Here is a 22,029-nt window from a genome sequence, read left to right as displayed (position 1 = left end):
CTTGCCATCATGACAAAGATAGCATTTTCATGCTTTCCCACCCTGTGCCATTGATTTGACTTTTTGCCCTATTTGCCCCAGGTCCACAACCTGTCCTCATAATAGCAGAACCCAAGACGAAAGACTTCCTCTTCCTGCCTGATAATGAGACAGGCTGGGACCTGGGACCCTTGCTTGCAGTGCTGCACTGCTTGCTCCTGGCTCTTCAGAAGTAGCAGCAGGGGGTTTGGTCTGATAATGAGACAGCAAATGCAGCATCACTCTCCAATTAAAAATAAATTTAAATAATAATAATACATTGGTATAACCTTTTGTAACTGAAAATTCGGTCCCTGCCCCCAGTGCTGAGTAAGAATAATGAGGACAACCTGGATATGTTCCAGTGTCTCCTAGTTTATGGTCTATGGAAACTTGAATAGAATTTGTACCCTACTATGTGTGAACGTCGTATAAATCTTTATTATGCTGAATTGGTTCATAGTACTTTTCATGTCTACTATATCCTTCTACTGAAATGGCAACCCACTCCAGGATACTTCCCTGGAGAATTCCGTGGACAGAGAGGCCTGGCAGGCTACAGTCCATGGGGTTGCAAAGAGTCAGACACAACTGAGCAAGTAAACATCAACAAGACCCTTCTACTTTTCTGCATATCCATTCTATTAATTTTTGAGTGTTTGACATTGCAACTCCAACTAAAAATTTAATTTTATCTTCTTAAAAAGATAATTGTAATATATAGTGGAACTAAATGTAACTTTGTTCTGTTTTTTCCAAGTCTCCTGTAAATGTGTTATCAATATTTTCATAATTTGAAAAATAACAAAGAAAGAAAAAAAGAGTAATGAGGACAAGGTTGTGAGGACAAAGGAAAGAGAAATTTATTAATTTGCCATCAAACGAGGAGGGTAGCAGACTAGCATCTTGAAAACTGCCCTCCCGCCCTCTGAAAGAGGGTAGGCAGTTCAAGGAGAATGAGGGTGGGGGTGGCAGGGCTATGTGACCAAGGCTTCACTGAGCAGGCGCCGCTATTCTTGACTTTCCCATGATTCATGGCCATTGTGGTTGTCTGCCTTCGGTCAAGATGCTCCGACAGTTTTTCTGCCCACCACTTGGTCCTAAGCACCTGTGACTCAAGATAAGAACAACTAGAAAAACAAGAAAGAACTTATCAGCAGAGTTAGCAGGAAAAAAAACAGCACATGTACATTATTTGATTTAATGCATGAGTTAAAAGAGGTTAGTTATTAAATTTTTAACTCTGTTGTCAGCTACACCTTCTGAATGCTACGTGACTAAATACACCAAAGGCCTAGAAAACTTTCTAATCTTTGATTCAATAATTCTTATTCTAAAAGTGTAATCTCAAATAACTGAGTCAAACAAAAATGAAAATACAAGGCTGTTTCTTTATTTATAAAAAAAAAGCTATTAAAATATAATTTCAAATATTGGATACAAAAATAGAGTGTACTTTGAATTATATTTAATATTTTATAATAAAGGCACTTATAAGTGGTAAAAAGCAAGGTACAAATCTTTATTTACAATAGGAACCCAATTTTGTAAAAATGCATATGCATAATGATGAATAGAAATACACCAAAAAGTTAACAGTTGTTATATGTGATTTGTAGAATTATGGATAATGTTTTTCTTCTATATCCATTTAGGCATTTTTCATGATTTTTAATGTAAGATTCTGTTACTCTTATAATTGGGAAAATAGTCATTTATAAGAGGAATCTGAGGCTCATATAAATTTATTTGACACGTAAGCTTTCCATCATCACAGTGATGATGTTTTCATGTTTTTCCTAAATTTTTAATGTTTTTCCTAGATTAACACTTTTTGTTTTGGTTACTTCCTCTTTTCAAAACTGGATTTAATGCTTTAAAATGTTTTAGATAATTTCACATGGTGATAAGGAGAACTAAACACATGTTACTTATTCCAGGAACAGCTATAGATTTAACAATATTAAAAATGCCTTCGCTTTCAACTAAACATTGAAGAAGAGAAAGAAAGTTCTCTGGTGGGCAGGTTGCTTATGAACAAATCCAGGTCAAGTCACATCAGAACATAATGAATCAATGAAATGTATATACTGAACTTGGCATTGTTGAGAATGAAAACAAAAGTTTGCAACTGCATTTTCTTGCCTCCTTTCATTTGCACTCATTGTCACAAATCATTGAGAAAGCTAACTTGGAACTCCAAAGGAAGGGGCTTCCCTGGTGGCTCAGTGGTAAAGAATCCGCCTGTCAATGCAGGAGACACAAGAGACGTGGGTTCGATCCCTGAGCCAGGGAGATCCGCTGGAGGAGGAAATGGCAACCCGCTCCAGTATTCTTGCCTGAAAAATCCCATGGACGGAGGAGCCTGGTGGGCTACAGTCCATGGGGTTGTGGAAGAGTCAGATGTGACTGAGCACTGTGCAAAAGAACAGGGTTGAAATGTTACCCTGTTGGGAGGAAGGCTCTGAAGTGCTGATCAGTCCTTTCCACCAAATTACGGAGTTCCCCCAGTTACCTTCCGTAATATATTTTAGCTGGATGTAATGAGCTCCTCCTTCTTATTAATAAATTATTCCCTTAAAATAAGAGTCTTTGCATGAAGATACTAGATTCTGGAATTAGAACATTGAGTGGAATATCAGTGCATCATGAGTCATATCATGGGACTGACATGTCAATCAATGATGTTTTCCTTGAGAAAATTATGGTTTCCCCTCCCCCACACACCCTGCCCCCATCCTCCACCCCCTGGTAGCAAGGCAGACTCATGGTAGCATAAGTGGAAGTCAGAACTTGCAAAATTATTTCAGGTTTCCTCCATTTTTCCTCTCCTGCATTTTCACTGCTACTTTCAAATTTCTACCTCTTTCAAAGCCCTGCTCATCCTTTTCATGTTCATCCTTTAGGGTTTGTGATTCTGTTCTTGGTATCAAATGACTTACAGAGAAGTACTTGCCCAGGAGGTAAACTCTCCTTCTGCTGGCATTCTCTAACTATGTCTGTCTCATTAGAATTTTATTAAGATGCAGTTTACCACATAATATAATTGAGAAACCAGGTGATTCCACTGTGAATCAATAAGTACATTGTGGCCAGAACATATGACAAAAATATCACCAGTATGTTGATACAGTGGATTCCTCCAAGTCTTTTCATACAGTTTTACTGGTGGATGAGAAAAAGGATCAGTTATAGCAGTAGAAGTGGTGCTTCTATGTGGAAATCCCTTCCCAGTGTTTCTCCTCCTCACCAAAAAAAGGTATTTATTTTTAAATCCAAAGTCTAAAAAAAAGTAATTGAGAAAGTTATCATAATTCTGCTGCAGGAATTACAGCATAATAATCACCCACCATCACTAATTATCAGGGAAATGCAAATGAAAACCTACAAGGAGATAGCACCTTACAACTGTCAGAATGGCTATCATCAAAAAGTCTACAAAAATTCTACAGAGAAGAAACTAGTGGTTACCAGTAGGGAGAGGGAAGAGAGGGAGGGCAAGACAGGGAAAGAGGAGTAAGAGGTACAAAATATGCACCTTTTATGTATAAAATAAATCAGATACAAGGGTATATTGTACAGCATGGAGAAAATAGCCAAAATGCTACAATAACTTTAAAAGGAATACAATCTACAACAATAACTGAATCACTATGTTACATGCCTAAAACAAATATAATGCTGCAGATAAATTACACATTAATTTAAAAAATAAATAAAATATAATTTAATTTATAAACAAAGCATAATCATCAATGTAGAGAGGTTACTGGTTCAGAGGGATCCACTCAAGTCAGGAAGAAAGTGAGGACCAACCAGGAAATGTGACGTGCAGAGTCAGAGGTTAAGTCTGCATTTCTGAGACCAGAACTAGAAGCAATGGGAGAAAAACTGTCAGGGTCTAATCAGTCAATCTTTTTTTTTTTTTTTTTTTTTATAAATTTATTTGTTTTAGTTGGGGGCTAATTACTTTACAATATTGTAATAGTTTTTGCCATACATTGACATGAATCAGCCATGGGTTTACATGTGTTCCCCTTCCTGGACCCCCCACCCACCTCCCTCCCCATCCCATCCTTCTGGATCATCCCATTGCCCCGGCCCTGAGCCCTTGTCACATGCATCGAACATGGAATGGTGTTCTGTTTCACATATGATAATATACATGTTTCAATGCTATTCTCCCAGAACGTCCCACCCTCACCTTCTCCCTCAGAGTCCATAAAATTGATCAAAAAATCAAAAAATGGGCCAAAGAACTAAACAGACATTTCTCCAAAGAAGACATACAGATGGCTAACAAACACATGAAAAGATGCTCAACATCACTCATTATTAGAGAAATGCAAATCAAAACCACAATGAGGTATCATTTCACACCAGTCAGAATGGCTGCTATCCGAAAGTCTGCAAGCAATAAATGCTGGAGAGGGTGTGGAGAAAAGGGAACCCTCTTACACTGTTGGTGGGAATGCAAACTAGTACAGCCACTATGGAGAACAGTGTGGAGATTCCTTAAAAAACTGGGAATAGAACTGCCATATGACCCAGCAATCCCACTGCTGGGCATATACACCGAGGAAACCAGAATTGAAAGCGACGCGTGTACCCCAATGTTCATCGCAGCACTGTTTACAGTAGCCAGGACATGGAAGCAACCTAGATGTCCATCAGCAGACGAATGGATAAGGAAGCTGTGGTACATATACACAATGGAATATTACTCAGCCATTAAAAAAAATACATTTGAATCGGTTCTACTGAGATGGATGAAACTGGAGCCCATTATACAGAGTGAAGTAAGCCAGAAAGAAAAACACCAATACAGTATACTAATGCATATATATGGAATTTGAAAGATGGTAACGATAACCCTATATGCGAGACAGAATAAGAGACACAGATGCATGGAACAATTTTAATCAGTCAATCTTGATGGTAGCTGTTCCCATATGTGTGTTTATGGCCCGTTTGCTGTTAACAATGAGTCAGTCTTGCAGGTAAAGGAAGTAGTCGTTAGTTTATATGCATAAGATACTTTATACAAATCCTGTGAGAGATGTTTCAAGAAATAATATATTATAGAAACAAATAAGTCCTTAAACTGGCAGTTTTGACATGATTCTGTCTAATGCTTTTAATCTTATTGGGAGGCCTGAATGTTTACTTATCCAAGTGCTGCCCAGCGATGTCCATGGAGCATTTTCCGGTGTTCGGCTGTTCTCTATAGTCTACAGTGGTGGTGGGTTAGTTGCCAAGTCGTGTCTCTTACTACCCCATGTTCTGTAGCCTGCCAGGCTTCTCTGTCCATGGGACTTTCCAGGAAGAAAACTTGATTGTGTTGCAATTTCCTTCTCCAAGGAATCGTCTTGATCTGGGGATCGAACCCAGGCCTCCTGCACAGCAGGCACCCTTGTGCATTGCAGGTGGATTCTTTACTGACTCAGCCACCAGGTCATCCCCTCTAGTCTACAGTACTTAGCATATACGAAAACACCTAAAATGTGTGATTATTAAGCAAATTTTAGATACCTGAACTAATGAGTAAAGAGTACTAAGAATGCTGAAAATATTTTAAGAATGACTTATAACCTTATACTTTTCCTAAAAATTCCCGGGAATTTCAATTTCCCATTCCCACATGTTGAAGACCAAAAAAACCATATAGGGAGTGTTTGCCCAAGCACGTCTGTGTTACCTAATCACAACTAATGCATGGAGAGGGAGAGATGACTAGATGAGGAAATCATTAAATGCAAGAGATTACCATACAACCGTACATCTTGGGCAGTTTGTCTTATGGATATTGGGTGGGTTAAAAATAAGCTGCAGTACACTGCCAAGAATCAACACAAGAGGTATTTTCATAACGATTATCTCTCTCAGCAGTGACTTTGAAAACCACATAAAATCAGATTCTGCCAAAGAATGTTCAAACTACCATATAATTGCACTCATTTCACATGCTAGTAAGGTTATCCTCAATATCCTTCAAGTTAGGCTTCAGCAGTATGTGAACTGAAACATTGCAGATGTACAAGCTGGGTTTAGAAAAGGCAGAGGAACCAGAGATCAAATAGCCAACATCCGCTGGATCATAGAGAAACCAAGGGAATTCCAGAAAAAACATCTACTTCTGCTTCACTGACTATGCTAAAGCCTTTGACTGTGGATCACAACAAACTGTGGAAAATACTTAAGGAGATGGGACTAGCAGACCAACTTACCTGTCTCCTGAGAAACCTGTTTGTGGATCAAGAAGCAACGGTTAGAATCTTACATGGAACAATGGCCTGGTTCAAAACTGGGAAAGAAGTAAGACAAGGCTGTATATTGTCACCCTGCTTATTTAACTTATATGCAGAGTGCTGTGTGCTCAGTCACTCAGTCATGTCCAACTCTTTGTGACCCCATGGACTGTAGCCCTCTAGGCTCCTCTGTCCATGAGGATTCTCTAGGCAAAAATACTGGAGTGGGTTGTCATTTCCTTCTCCAGGGGATCTTCCCAACTCAGGGATCAAACCCAGGTCTCCCGCATTGCAGGCGGATTCTTTACCGTCTGAGCCACCAGGGAAGCCCTATATGCAGAGTACATCATGCAAAATCCTGGGCTGGATGAAGCACAAGCTGGAATCAAGATTTCCAGGAGAAATAACAACAAACTCAGATATACAAACAAACCACCCTTATGGCAGGAAGTGAAGAGGAGCTAAAGAACCTCTTGATGAGGGTGAAAGAAGAGAGTGGAAAACCTGGCTTGAAACTCAACATTCAAAAAACTAAAATCATGGCATCCAGTCCCATCACTTCATGGCAAATAAAAGGGGAAAAAGTGGAAGCAGTGACAGATTTTATTTTCTTGGGCTCCAAAGTCCAAACTCCAGATGGTGAGTGCAGCCATGAAATTAAAACACACTTGCTCCTTGGAAGGAAAACTATGACAAACCTAGACTGTATATTAAAAAGCAGAGATAGCACTTTTCCAAAAAATGTCCGTATAGTCAAAGCTATGGTTTTTCCAGTGGTCATGTACAGATGTGAGAGTTGGGCCATAAAAGACGCTGAGCACTGAAGAATGGATGTTTTTGAACAGTGCTGTTGGAGAAGACTCTTGAGAGTCCTTGGACTGCAAGGAGATCAAACCCGTCAATCCAAAAGGAAATTAACCTTGAGTATCCATTGGAACGACTGATGCTGAAGCTCCAATAGTTTGGCCACCTAATGTGAAGGGCCAACTCGTTGGAAAAGACCCTGATTCTGGGAAAGATTGAAGGCGGAAGGAGAAGAGGGCGGCAGAGGATGATATAGTTAGATGACATCACTCAATGGACATGAATTTGAGCCAACTCCAGGGGATAGTGAAGGACAAGGGAGCCTGGCAAGCTGCAGTCCATGGGGTCGCAAAGAGCCAGACACAACTTAGTGACTGAACAACAACAGTGGGAAACGTACGTATTTTAACCGTGAGGGTGATCATTGCTTGGGCTTCTCTCTGTCCCCCGGCTCCGGTTTGTGAATTGCCCTAGTTTCCTCTTTTTGGTCTCAGTCCAGCCCTCGTGAGAAGGAAGAGTGTGGCGCTGCCAGCGCTGGGGAAGGAGGCTGTTCAGCAGAGATGGAGCACAGTCTCCAGAGACACAGGCCACACGCTTGGGGGATCTTTATGAAGCGACTTTAGAAACACCGTGTTATGCCCGCACACAGTTCCTTCATTTAGGATGTAGCGATGGCGAGAGAAAGGAAGCATATCAATCAGAGTCTCAGCGTCAGCTACAGACTTGAGGACTGTGATGGCGTTCTTGCCTTAGTTTTCCCCAAGGTGACTCTGTCCGCCACCTTGAAGCGGGGAGGGTAGCCCTCGACCGTGGTGATACTGCCCCCGAGTGGTCGAAAGTTAGTACTTCAGGGGTGAAAAAGAAACAGGCCTCGGAGCTGTTTGTGCCTCTCCAAAGCTCAAAGCCGCCTCGTTGGAAAAGCCCTGATGCTGGGAAAGACTGAAGGCGGGAGGAGAAGGGGACGACGGGATGAGAGGGCTGGATGGCATCACCCACTCGATGGACATGGGTTTGAGTCAACTCCGAGAGTTGGTGATGGACACGGAGGCCTGACGTGCTGCCGCCCATGGGTCTCAAAGAGTCGGACACGACTGAGCAGCTGAACAGCAACAAAAAGCTCTGACAGTCTGACAAAAATCTTATTTCATAGTATTTGATTACATGGGAACAGAGAGAATTGAGAATCACAGATCAATAAAGGCTCCTTAAAGGGATCCCTGGGCAGTGATGAATAAAAGGATGAGGAACACGGCTCTAGACTAACAGGACTTGTACTTCCCGTCTCAGTGTTTTCACTGTTTTACAAAAAACTATTCCATAGACTCTAGAGATATATACTGAGAGGGCTCGAATAGATATGAGTAGCACAAGAGGTGGACAGTATTGGACACAAGTCTTATATTACTCTCTTCTTTCTGATGACATAGTTCTCCTTCCAAACGCTGCTGCCTCTTTCCAAGCTCTCCCAGCCGACTGACACCCACATTGAACCTGGGCCACCCATGCCCACGCAAAGTTCCCCTCAGCTTCTGGACTCAGATCAACAGTCTTATTCTGAAATACGGTTCCCGACTTTCTGTGTGGCCACTGAGGGGCCAGATGATGCAGCTTGCAAGTTCAAGCGAGTGAGGTCCCCATAGGGTGAGCCTTGGCGGATGGGAAGCAAGAGATGAAAAGAAACAGGGTATGCAGGTGTCCCTTTCTTCTCTCCCTGGACTGATCCTAGCTATGATTTCTCCTTGCAGAGCAGTCTAACGCAATAATGTATCTGATGAGTAATGTTCTCCAGCTCTTGCATCTCGCTGTGAACACCTACCCTTGCGGTAATTCATTCCATGGCGTTACATTGCCTCTAGCCTAGCCCCCGTTCCTTCTATTGTCCTCTTCCTTACGTCGTGGGATTTCATCTTCCAAATAAAATTTCAAGACTTAGATTCTTCTTTGAGGCTCTAGAAATGAGAAGACCCATGCTAAGATTGCACTTATCACAGTCCCTTCAGGCTGCTATAACAAAATACCATAAATCAGGTGGCTTATCAACAACAGAAATTTATTGCTGACAGTCCTGGAGGCTAGAAGTCCATGACCGAGGCTCTAGCAATTCAGTGTCTGGTGAGAGCCTGCCTCCTGGTTCATGCACTGCCATTTTCTCATTGCATCATCACGAAGTAGAAGGGGCAAGTGAGCTTTTTCAGACCTCGTTTATGAGGATGATAATCCCATTCCTGAGGGCTCTGTCCCCATGAGCTAATCAACTTCCAAGACCCTATCTCTTAACGCCATCACCTGGGGTCATGTTTCAACGTGTGAATTTTAAGAGGACACGGACTTTCAGACCATAACAGTAGTAGGAGAAGGAACTCAAAAATATGCCTCATGGACAAGTTGTAGAAAAAAAGATTCTGGTTCCACACACATTTCTTTCCTAGCCGTAACCAGACAGATGATAGACAGGTAGATAAAATAACTTGCCTTTGCTTTCTTCTCCATTACCCAGTTATTTTGAACACTAGTCATGAATATCTATTCAATCAGTCTATAGATTAAGTCATTTCCTGTTAAGGGGGAGTTTGTGTTCCTATTTAGAGGGAGAAATCACTGAACTATATTATGAAGCAGATGCAGTCATTAGAAGTAGGAGTCTATGAATTTTGCTTGTGTCTCTGGCTATATACCCTCCCTCTCTCCTGTCTACCTCAGGGTCTATATTTCCAGCCTTCCCAGTGTATCTGTGAACCGCACAAGATCATTTCAATCTGTTTCTTCCAATCTTAAAAACCCAGAGTTTATTTCTTTAGTTTGCAACTGAGAGCCCTGAGTGCTGAATCCCTCGGTCCCCAGATTCCCTTCCAACACTGACCTTCACTCAAGTGGGACGGAGACTGTAGTCCACCCTCTTCCACGAGAGATGGCATCTCTTTGGAGTCGTAATCCCTAGTGCAGGAATTGCCCTCAGCTCTCAAGGTATTGACTGTTTCCCCTCTATTAGGCGCTAGAGAGGAAACAGAGAAGGGAATCTCACAATGCTTGCCAGTTCACTGGGAACATAAAACACGCAGCAAACAACTCACGTGCTACAAAGAGCAATAAGCACCTAAGTTACAAATAGGAAATCACAATTAGGAAGAGGCGCCTGATGACAAACAAAAGGCAGAGCACCCCGACTATTCCCTGCATACCTCACTGAGCCTGGCTGTGAAAACAACCCTCTGTCCCGAGGAAAACCCTAAAGGGCCACTATCCCCCGGGATCTGGAGGTAGCTCACTGTCCCGCGTGAGCCCGGCACCGTGACTTAACCAGCTCTGTGCTTCGGGAAACAGCCTGGTTCTGAGAAGCACATGGGACCTGCTCTCCGTCTCCCACTGCCCCCCTGTCATCAACAAGCTAAGCTACTGGGTCTAGAGTCCAGCAACTTCCTGAGGTCCCAGCATCTTTCAGAGGTGAGCCCGTTTAGACTGTAGCACGGCTGCTCTCAACTAGTTAGGCAGGGGCCCCAGGGACTCGGGGCAAGCTTTGCAGGACTTCTGGTGGCAGGACAGGTAGGGCAGGAAGGTGAGATTGTCACTCAAAATACACACTTCCTCATGCTAGCCGATCCCAAACCCGTCCAGGGCTCAACCCTCACGGGACCCTCTGAGGCTGCTCTGTGTCTGGCCCTGAGGCTGGACGGAGGTGCCTGCTGGTTCTTTGTCTCACTTTAGTGTGGCCTTGGCCCCTCTCTCCTGCATCGAAGCTCAGTCTCTCTCTCTCTTTCTCTGTAAGTCAAGCTTCTCGGGGCCAGAGAGACCGAGACCCTGCTCCAGTCTCTGTTCCCTTTCAGTTTTCCAGGACCCTGGGGCGGAGGTTTCTTTCTTTCTTTCTCTTCTGGCCTCTTCATGGAAAGAAAAGCTACGTGGAGACTTGGTTCTCTCTCATCTTTTAAGGACAAGAATTTTGGGAATAAGCAGAGGAGAGCGAAAAATGAGAAGGAGAAATCAGGAAAGATAAGACCAGCACCTCTTGGCTCTCCAGACAATAGTCTTCCCAATAAGCCACAAAGAAAACCGTACTGGGTCTAAGCTCCCTTCCCTGACTCTGAGTAGTATCTCGGGAGGTCTCTATGCCTCTCCGGTTGCTTCTAGTTTTTAAAAATGAGCTTAAGCTTGGTGCTAACGGCCTGCTTGACCAGGTGGCCGAAAGCCCGGCCCAGTTAGCAACTTCACTGTCACGCCCTCGAAGCCTGCGTCGTCCGGTCTGAGCTGAGTCTGCTCTACAGCTTGGGGGCGTGTCCCAGGGAGCCGTAAGGAGAAGACGGGCAGTGGAAAGGGGCGTGTCTTCTGTCTGCTGCCGTGGAATACTAGGGGTTGGTGAGTTGAGTGTGACAGGCCTGCTCCATCGTGAGAACACTTGGGATTCTTCACAGGCCTTTCAGGGACTGGTCCACGAAGCGTTTCCTTGACAAGGGCGATGAGTTTCCTCCCTGATCTCCCTACGACTGCTGTTTCATCCGAGAGCCCCTCCTTGATCCCTTATTCCATAACCTCCTCTACCCCAGCAAGCTCCTTCCTGGTTGGGGCCCCAACAAGGTGGCTTGAGCTCAACAACTTCCTGCAGCAACCACTTGGCCTGTGGGCAACTCACGCTGTGTCCCATGTGAGGATGCAGAACCGTCCTGCCGGGTGAGTAGTGGGCTGATGCGCTGAGCTCCCAGCTTTAGCCAGAGAGGCAGACATGAGTCTTCTGGTTCTCACATGTCCCCTGAACTTCTCCACCCATCTAACATCGAAGCACAAATGAAGTAAAATTCTGGTCTCCCCTTCTTGTACACATTCTCCAAGAACAGTTCTTTTGGGGGAGAGTCCCCCTAACTTGAATAGGAAGGAGCACCCACACAACAGTATATTCCCGTAAGGGTTCCTAACACTTAGCTGTTTCTGCTTTTCCAAACTCGTCACTTCAATGACTTTTCAAAAGGATGCAGGTGAATGGTGGGAAAGGTCTTAGGACCGGTTAGTTCATTTTTAAGTAATTCCTTCAGGGCTAATCCAGCATCTTCAGAAAACAGAGCATACATCACTTGTCTCCAATTCAGGGCATCTAACCACATTTGGAGCCAACTGTAAAAATCACATTCAGAATCATGTTAGAGTTTAAAACATATTCATCGAGAAGTATCTGTTATGTCCCCTTCTTTTCTTTCTAAGGCATTTCCTGAGTCTCTGCTCTGCTGACAGAGTTCCCTTATTAAGTACCCTTTCTCCACCCTTCATGCCCCTTCAGCCTAGAGGGAGTGCCCACCTCCCTGCCAGGGCCACAGTTGAATAGCACCACATCGGGTTCTCATGTGGGGGTGAAGGCTTTGCGTTCCTCTCCAGATCAGCAGGAATATGCATCAAGGAAACCAGACGAGCATCTCCGAATTCCTCCTCCTGGGACTCTCCACACAACCTGAGCAGCAGCAGCGTCTCTCTGCGCTTTTCCTGGCCATGTACCTGGCACTGTGGTGGGGGACGGGCTCATCATTCTGGCCATCGGCTTGGACTCTTACCTTCACACCCCCATGTACCTCTTCCTCTCCAACCTGTCCTTTGCTGCTATTTCCTCCATTTCCACCTCAGTCCCCAAAATGCTAATGAATGTTCAGACCAAGAGTCAATGCATCTCCTATGAGAGCCGCATCACACAGATGTACTTTTCTACTGTCTTTGTTGTCACTGACACCTTCCCCTTGGGGGTCACGGCCTGTGACCACTTTGTGGCTATCGGCCACCCTCGGAACCACACGACCGTCAGGGGACCGGGGCTCTGCATTTGGCTGCCGCTGCCCCTGGCCCTCAGGAATGCTGTCGCCCTGACACACGCCCTCTGCCCCTTCGATCGGCCTTCTGTGACTGGCCTGCTGCCCAGGCGGTCCTGCTGAGACCCAGCGGTCAGCGAGCTCGCGCTCTTTGTCGTGGGCTCATCGGTCATCACCCTGCCCCTCGCCCTCCTGCGTCTGCGGTGCCAGGCTGTCCTGAGACTCAGCCACAGAGGGGAGGTGGAAAGCCTTCTCCACCCGGGGCTCTCACCTGACAGCTGTGTTGCTCTTCTACGGACCCTCGTAGGGGTTTGCTTCTCGCCCTCATCCTCTGACCCGACAACAGAGCCAAGATCGGGGCTGTTCACCGTGGGGACCCCCACGAGGAGCCCCTTCATCTACAGCCTGAGGAACAAGGACACGAAAGGCGCCCTGAGGAGACTCCTCCGTGGGAAAAGGGCTCTCCCTCTGGTACCCTGAGCGTCTGAATTCCTTTTATCCCCGTTGCAAAATGGATGATTCTGCCCGGAGTCCGTGGCATAGATGTGATGCTTTAACTTTTGATGAACTTTCAGAAATCGGTCTCCTATTCCTGTCACTGTGGGGCTGGGGCTTTTCCACACGGCACTGATTTTTCTAAACAAGACCTCTAACCCCCATGGTAACTCACAAGAGCTCTACACATCTGGATTACAGTCTATGTTACTACTGACTTTGGTGCACACTATTTATAAACTAAAAAATCAAGTTGTAAGTTTTTAATAACAAGCGCATGGAGTGCCTACAATCTAGCTGCTGCATCTTTGAGGACAGTTATCACTAGTTCCTTTATTCAATCTAGCTTTCTCAGTGTCAGCTTTTCCTCATAGTTTGTTTCACCAAATTTAGTATACACACAGATGTTTAATAGTTGTAAAAATGAAGAGGCCCATGTTCAGAGGCCCATGAAGAGGCCCATGTTCAACTAGATGATTTCTCAGAGTCTTTAGTACAGTGCAAATCTCCAGGAGGTTAGGTGCACAGCATTTCTCAAAACTAAACTCATTTAGTCATACAGAGCACGGTTCGTCACACAGTGATACATGGGACTAGCATTGTGCAAAACACATTTCGGGGAGTGCGTGCCATGGAAAGCCAGCTAGCGTGTATACAGAAGACATGAGTTCTAGTCTCGACTCTGTCCGCAAGCAGCTGTGAGACTTTAGGCATGTCAGCTCGCCTCCTTGACCCTAGTTTCTCATCTGCAAACCGACACCACTGATCTCAGTTGCTTCCAACTGAGGGTGCCTGGAGGGATTTTCCAAAATTCACATCATCAGATGCTGCAATGCCTTCTCTGCTTGGTCATTTGCAGTGCTCTTGGGTTCAGGTTGCCAATCAAGCTCACAAGATGCACCAAGAGTTACGCTTTAAGCAAACATCAAGAAAGGATACAGGACAGCCATACAGCACACAGTGACAGGCAGGTCGAGGTCTCATGATGCCCGGACCTGCCTTCTAAATGTCTCACTCAGTCCACACGTGGAATGATGATCATGAAAGAGAAGGCAGTGGGTATGGACCATCGTGAGAAAGAGTTGCAAGTCAAGGAAACTTGATTTATTTGTTTATCGCATAAATACCCTCAGGGGTGTGCAACTAGGCCCCATTTTCCAGCACACAGCTGAATCTCATCAAATACGGTTACTCATCGATTGCAGATTCCCCCATGACCAATTTAAACAGACGCAAGTGCTCTTGTCACCTCAAAGCCATTTCGGCAGGGCTTTCATGTGTTTTAGATCCCATACACACCTTTACAATACTTGAGTTAGCTGCAAGAGGGATTTGATATCGTGTCAAAGCTCAGACTTCTCCAAGGCTGAGAAGAGGCTGCAAACCATTTTTGATGGTTTTCCCTCCGAACCCTTGCCTGGATCTATTAACCCAGACTCTAGTGAGAGAACCTCAGTTCCCTCCAATGCCTAAGTTCCACTCCAGCTCCAGGATTTTGTGAATTTAGATGCCTACTGCCTAATGGACTTGTCCTTCAGACATCCATCTTAAAAACACCCTGTAGCCAAGGAGGAAGGTCAAGAAAATATTAACAGTGGCCGTGGCAGGTTATGTTTTCCAAGAATGGACGCAACAACATTTCCATCCCACGTGCTCTTAAAGGACTTGCCACTTCCTCATCAAGAGGTGGAGTCTGAGTCCCTCCCCCTGAGCCTGGAGGACTGTGGGGGTGGCTTTGACCAACAGAGGACCCCAGAGTGGTGCTGCGTGACTCCCAAGGCTTTTAGAGAACCCAGTACACTTTCCTGTAGCACTGTCTCAAGAATGCAGCTCTGGGGCCTGAGTTAGCACGGAAGACATCCCACTGCTCTGAAGTCGCCACACTGGAGAGACCACAGAGAGTCAGAGAGAGACGCGCAAGGTGTCAAAGCCAACAGGTCTCTGAGTCTCCCTGCCAGGCACCCACCATGTGAGGGAGTGAAATTCCAGCAGAGCCCAGCCTCAGCTCTGATGGCAGGTACCTGAGTGAAAACTACCTGGCTGCACTGTCAGCTCTGAGAACTCTGAGGGATAACAATAAAGCGACTATTATTTTAAGCCCCTTACTTTTGGGCTTTGTTATCCAGCAGCATGTAACCAAAATGGTGGCTTTGTTTCATGGGGTAGAGTGATTAATATCATATCCTTTATCGTTTTGGGGTTTCCCCAGCAGCACTGGTGGTAAAGAACTCACCTGCCCTTTCAAGAGATGTAAGAGATGTGGGTTTGATCTCAGGATCCAGAAGATCCCACGGAGTAGAAAATGGAAACCTACTCCAGTATTCTTGCCTGGAAAATTCCATGGACAGAGAGCCTGGCAGGATACAGTGTGTAGGGCCACAAAGAGTTGGACGTGACTGAGTACACACACACCACACCCTCACCACACACACACACACAAACGACACACTATTTCATTTTAAGATTTTACTGCAACCATCATTTTAGGAACAAAAAGTGCTTTTTTTATATTAAGGAAAATACATTGTCTTCCCTATTAAGTCATCATGGACACCATGGTTCCAGAATCTTCTCAGCTGCATAAATATCAGTTAGGCAGAGCTATCACTTTGTATCTTTATTCTGGTTTCATTGAGCCCATGTTTGATGTAACAAGTACCATGATAGTCAGGCCTCAGCCATCTGGTTTGAGTTGGGCCTCATCCCCGTGGGCCTGTCCTGGACCTGTATTACCTCTGTCTTGTAGGTCCGCAGGAGGCTGCATCCAGTCTAAGATATCGCTCCACCTGCAGTGAGCAATGGGGAAGCTGAGTCGGCTAGAGGTAGACTTGAGCGCAGGTTGGAAGCCTGAGAAACTCAATGAAGATTAAGTTTGGGTACAAAAGACAGCCGATTGAGGAGACAAGGAACCACAGGCTCGTCTGAGGCCTTGACAGGTTCTCACAGAAGGAAGGCGTGAATCTGAGCCTAAATTCTTGTGTTTCCCCGAATCAGTCCTCTATTTGTCATTTTTAACAAACATCTATTATAAACCTTCTCGTCACCAGGCTCTGAGTCTGGCCCTGGGACTAAAAGAATGAATGATTCATAGTCTATACCCTTAATACATTCACAAACTAAAGAGAGAAACTGACAAAAAATTTAAATGATTTTTAAGACTTGATAAACAAAGACCATATTTAGGTAATAATTCATGTCATTAGATTTGGAAAGCATACAGATTTTGTTCAAAGCACAGGTAACTGAATTTTATGCCATAATTGTTCTTTTGTGTTAGCCTTACTTGAGAAAAGTTGACTTGTAGTTCTAGGAATAAATTTTAAAAAGCCTCTGCCATCTAAGTGTAGGTAACATAAATGCCTCAGAAATGTGTAGGAAAAAATTCATATATTGAGTAAGAATAATTTGTAAAACCTACTGTATAAAGCGTCAGTAAATGTCCATATCCCTGGGTTGGGAAGATCCCCAGGAGAAGGCAATGGCACCCCACTCCAGTACTCTTGCCTGGAGAATCCCATGGACGGAGGAGCCTGGTGGGCTGCAGTCCATGGGCTTGCAAAGAGTCGGACATGACTGAGCGACTTCACTTTCACCTTCACTTTCAAATGTCCATATATTTATTCACTTAACAAATAATTTCAGTGTTTAGTGAGAGTCAAAATAAGGCAGCACCATTGCTTTCCTGGCTCATACTTTATAATGCATGAGACGGACAATGAACATGTAAATAAATGTTGGCTATACTATGAGGGAGCAAGCAGGCCTGTGATAAGAAGTGAAGTAGGGTCAGGTGATAGTGTCACAAGCTGGAACAGCTGTTTCAGGGAGGGAAGTTCAGGGGTTGAGGAAGGCTTGTCTTAGGTGTTTGAGCTGCTGCTGCTGCTGCTGCTGCTGCTAAGTCGCTTCAGTCGTGTCTGACTCTATGCAACCCTATGGACAGCAGCCCACCAGGCTCCTCCATCTACAGAATTCTCTAGGCAAGAATATTGGAGTGAGTTGCCATTTCCTTCTCCATGTTTGAGCTGAGACCTGAATAAACTTAAGGAGTAAGCCATGAGTCGATCTGGGGAATAACATTCCAAGAAAAAGGAAGAGCAGATCCTTTAATAAATAAATAAAGATCCTGATATGAGAACATGTCTGACATCCTGAAGGAATAGTAAGTGCATTGGACTAGGGGGAAAGGGAGGGTACATAGATATAGTCCTGGAGGTAGTTAAGTACCCAACCTGGTTGAATCTTGGAGATCATAGCAAAGAATATGCATTTTATTTAAATACTTCAAGCACTTAAATCCATGAGATGGGATGAAATTACCCAAGGAGTGACCTCAGAGGGAGAGGAAGACCTATGACTAAGTCCTAGATGACTCTAACATTTAGAAATAAGGAACCAGCAAAGGAGGCTGAAGAGCAGCAGCCCAGGAGGTAGGAAAACAGAACAGAGTCCGGAAGATGGAGAAAGGAAGTGAAAGCTCTTCCAAAGAAATGGGGGATCAACTGTTTCAAACACCGCAGGGGCCTCCGTCACTCCTGAAACCATTCATCCTCATCTGCCCTCTTGGTCCATGCTGCTCTCATCCTTAGCCGTCTCCCCACCAGATCTACGTCCTCAGGGCTGAATGCAGATTGGGAATGCCTCCTTCAGAACGTATTTCTCAGAAGATGGAAACATCTCAGATTTCTTATTTGCCTCTGTCTTCCTTCCACGGCTTATGTCTCTCTCTGTAGTCTCTTTTTAACAGAGGAATTTAGATGACTCAGAACTCCAAATCCCATTTAAAACTGGCCTATGACTTTAGGCAATACCCTTGGTGACCTTTTTAACGAGCCAAGAATACTCAGGAACATCTTCTACTTTCTTTGATAATAAAAGGATTTCTTACTGTGATCAAGTACAGTTTCTCTTAGAAACACAAGAATTGTTTAACATTTCAAAAGCAATCAATGTAGCTCACCATATTAATAAACGAAAAATAAAACTGTGTGATCACTGTAATGGATGCAGAAATTGATTGTGGGCAAAATCCATTATTCATCCTTGATTTTAGGAGGGAAAAATCTCTCAACAAACTGGGAATTGAAGGGAATTCCCTTAACCTGGTAAAAGTCACCTGTGAAAAATCTGCATAATAAAAGGTGAGAGACTAAAAGTGAAAGTGAAGTCACTCAGTCGTGTCCAACTCTGACCCCACGGACTGTAACCTGCCAGGCTCCTCCGTCCATGGGATTTTCCAGGCAAGGGTACTGGAGTGGGTAGCCTTTCCCTTCTCCAGGGGGTCTTTCCAACCAGGGATTGAACCCAGGTCTCCCACTCTGCAGGCAAACATTTTACCATCTGAGCCACCAGGGAAGCCCCAAGAGACTAAAAGTTTCCCCTAAAGGCAAGAACAGGAAAGGGATTTTCATTCTCATCTCTTCTCTTCAATATTTTAGTAGAAGTGAAATAAGTCAGCCAAAGACAGATGCTGTATGACCTCACTTATATATAGAATCTACAAAGCTTAAACTCATAGAGATTTGTGGTTGCCAGAGGCAATAGATGGAGTGTGGGGGAGCTAGGGGTGGGAAGTGAAGGGTAGGTGAACCTGATGGAAGTGGTCAAAGGTCAACTTCCAGTTGTAGGATAAATAATGTATAAGGATGTAATGTACAATTTGATGACTATTGCTAGTAAGGCTATATTGTATATTCGAAAGTTGCTAAAAGTATAAATCTTAAAAGGTCTCATCACAAGGGAAAAAATTTGTACCTATGTGAGGGGATGGAACCAGTCTGGTTCCAAATAGGGAAAGGAGTACATCAAGGCTATATATTGTCACTCTTCTTGTTTAACTTATATGCAGAGGACATCATGAGGAACGCTGGGCTGGATGAAGCACAAGTTGGAATCAAGATTCCCGGGAGAAATATCAATAACCTCAGATATGCAGATGACACCACCCTTATGGCAGAAAGCGAAGAAGAACTAAAGAGCCTCTTGAAAGTGAAAGAGGAGAGTGAAAAAGTTGGCTTAAAGCTCAACATTCAGAAAACTAACATCATGGCATCTGGTCCCATCACTTCATGGGAAATAGATGGCACAACAGTGGAAACAGTGTCAGATTTTATTTTGGGGGGCTCCAAAATCACTGCAGATGGTGACAGCAGCCATGAAATTAAAAGACGCTTACTCCTTGGAAGAAAAGTTATGACCAACCTAGACAGCATATTAAAAAGCAGAGACATTACTTTGCCAACAAAGGTCCGTCTAGTCAAAGCTACGGTTTCTCCAGCGGTCACGTATGGATGTGAGAGTTGGGCTATAAAGAAAGCTGAGCTCAGAAGAATTGATGCTTTTGAACTGTGGTGCTGGAGAAGACTCTTGAGAGTCCCTTGGACTGCAAGGAGATCCAACCAGTCCATCCTAAAGGAAATCCGTCCTGGGTGTTCATTGGAAGAACTGATGTTGAAGCTGAAACTCCAGTATTTTGGCCACCTGATGTGAAGAGCTGACTCATTGGAAAAGACCCTAATGCTGGGAAGGACTGGGGGTAGGAGGAGAAGGGGATGACAGAGGATGAGATGGCTGGATGGCATCACCGACTTGATGGACATAGGTTTGGGTAAACTCCGGGAGTTGGTGATGGACTGGGAGGTCTGGTGTGCTGCGATTCATGGGGTCGCAAAGAGTTGGACACAACTGAGCGACTGAACTGAACTGAACTGAGGTGATGGATGTTAACTAATTGTAGTAATCATTTCTATATATATATATATATATATATATAATCAAATCATTATTTTGTACACTTTAAACATATACCATATGTCAATTACATCTCAATAAAACTGGAAAATTAAAGAAATAAAAATAACAAAAATATATAAAATAAAATAATATGCCACAGGCTCAGAAAGCAGTGCCCAAGGAGAACTTATGGTAGCAAATTTGGAATTAAAAAACAGCGAAAGATTGTATCAAAGGTTCTAGCCAATACAGTAAAGCAAGAAAAAGAAAGTCACTTAAATTAGAAAAGAAAAAACTATTATTTATATGATTGTCTAAGTAGAAAATTCATTGGAATCTGCAAAAACACTCCTAGATTTAATGAGTAAGTTTAGCAGTGTTGCCAGAGCAATATAAAAAAAATCAATAGTATTTCCACAAGCATGGAAGAGTTGAAACTGAAATTTAAAAATCAATACCATTATAATTGCATCAAAAATAATAGAATATTTAAGAATAAATCTGACAAATGAATTGAAAAATCTATACACTGTAAAGTACAAAACACAGAAAATAAAGAAGGCTAAAATAAAAGGAGGTGTATCAGTCTCATGGGTCAGAAGAATCAGTATTGGTATTATGTCAATTGTCCCCAAATTGATCAATCAGATTCAATGAAATCTCAATCAAATTGCAATAGATATCTTTGCATAAATAGAAAAATTGGATTTTAAAAATAATATGGAAATTCAGAGGGCCTAAAATAGTTAAAATGATTATGAAAATGGATGAAGTTGAAGGACGAGCACCGCCTCATTTCTGACATTAGTGTTCAAGACAGTGTGGCGTTGAAGTAAAAGCATACAAATGCATCACTGGAACAGAAGAGTCCAAAACATACATGGACAACTGATTCTCGACAAAGGCGCAGAGAGAATTCAGTGGAGAAAAGACAGTCTTTTCAACAAATGATACTGCAACATCTGAGTGTCCATATGCAGAAGTGTTCACTTCAACCTAAAGCTTGTTTCATATACAAAACTCAACTCAAAATGGATCCTACACATAAACGTAAACCTAAACTATAAACTTCTAGAAGACAAAGGAGGAAATCTTTGTGACCCTGGAGACAGGCAAATATTTCTTAAATATGACACCAAAAGCACAGTCTATAAATGACAAAATTGATAAGTGGGACTTCATCAAAATGAAAAGCATTTACTCTCTGAAGGACACTGTTAATAATAACACAAGCAATGATGTAGAAAACGGGAGAAAATATTCGCAAATCATATATCTGATAAAGGACTTGTATCTAGAGGTATAAAGAGCTCTCACATATTAATTATAAGGAAACAGAAAGCCCACTTAAAATAGGCAAAAGATTTGAACAGACTCTTCACCAAAGACTTACTAAAGGCAAGTGACCACATTTAAAAATTAAACATCAACGTAATTACTCATCAGAGAAATGCAAACTAAAATCACAGTGAAGTACCATAGACACCATTAGAAGACTAACGTTAAAAAAGGATGGCCATACCAAGTGTTGATGAGGACGTGGAAGATGTGGAAGTGCGAAGTGATGCAACCCCTTTAGAAAACAGTTTGGCAGTTTCTTGAAAAGTTCATCACATACCTACCGTATGATCCAACAATTCTTGCCCTAGATAGTTACCCGAGAGAAATGAAAGTGTGTATCCATACAAAGACTTTTCAGGAATGTTCACAGCACCTTTTTTTAAAAGAGCCCAAAACCAGGAACAACCAAAATGCCGATCCATAGGTGAAGAATAGACTAACCATGGCATATCCATGCAGTGGAAGAGCAATAATAAGAATGAACTAGTGATACTCACAACAACACTAAAGCATCTGAAAATAATCATGCTAAGTGAAAAAAGTCAGACATTTCATTTATATAAAATTTACATAAATGCTAAGACATTCTAACTAACGTATAGTGAAAAGCGCAGATG

General features: G+C 43.3%; 1 protein-coding gene across 7 annotated transcripts in view; it reads right to left on the bottom strand.

Annotated features, from left to right (window-relative positions):
- Positions 1 to 859: 859 nt before the first annotated feature.
- LOC145525337 (olfactory receptor 9Q1-like) overlaps positions 860 to 22,029 on the bottom strand; it is a 38,783-nt gene continuing 17,613 nt past the window's right edge. For 2 of the 7 annotated variants that reach the window (XM_081538122.1, XM_081538123.1), the window contains 3 exons: positions 13,119 to 13,252; positions 9,931 to 10,062; positions 860 to 1,148 (listed from right to left, as the gene is read on the bottom strand). The gene's annotated coding sequence lies outside the window, so the exon portion shown is untranslated. Of the gene's footprint in view, positions 1,149 to 8,886; positions 9,020 to 9,930; positions 10,063 to 13,118; positions 13,253 to 22,029 lie in introns of all 7 variants that reach the window. The other 5 variants (XM_081538119.1, XM_081538120.1, XM_081538124.1 and 2 more) reach the window with 4 other exon arrangements.

This window comes from Giraffa tippelskirchi, chromosome 11 (assembly GCF_054371585.1).
Source record: "Giraffa tippelskirchi isolate mGirTip1 chromosome 11, T2T-mGirTip1v1.2.pri, whole genome shotgun sequence".
NCBI classification, from domain to species: domain Eukaryota; kingdom Metazoa; phylum Chordata; class Mammalia; order Artiodactyla; family Giraffidae; genus Giraffa; species Giraffa tippelskirchi.
Note: the sequence above shows the minus strand (reverse complement) of the source record. Positions and strands in the feature narration are given on the sequence as shown.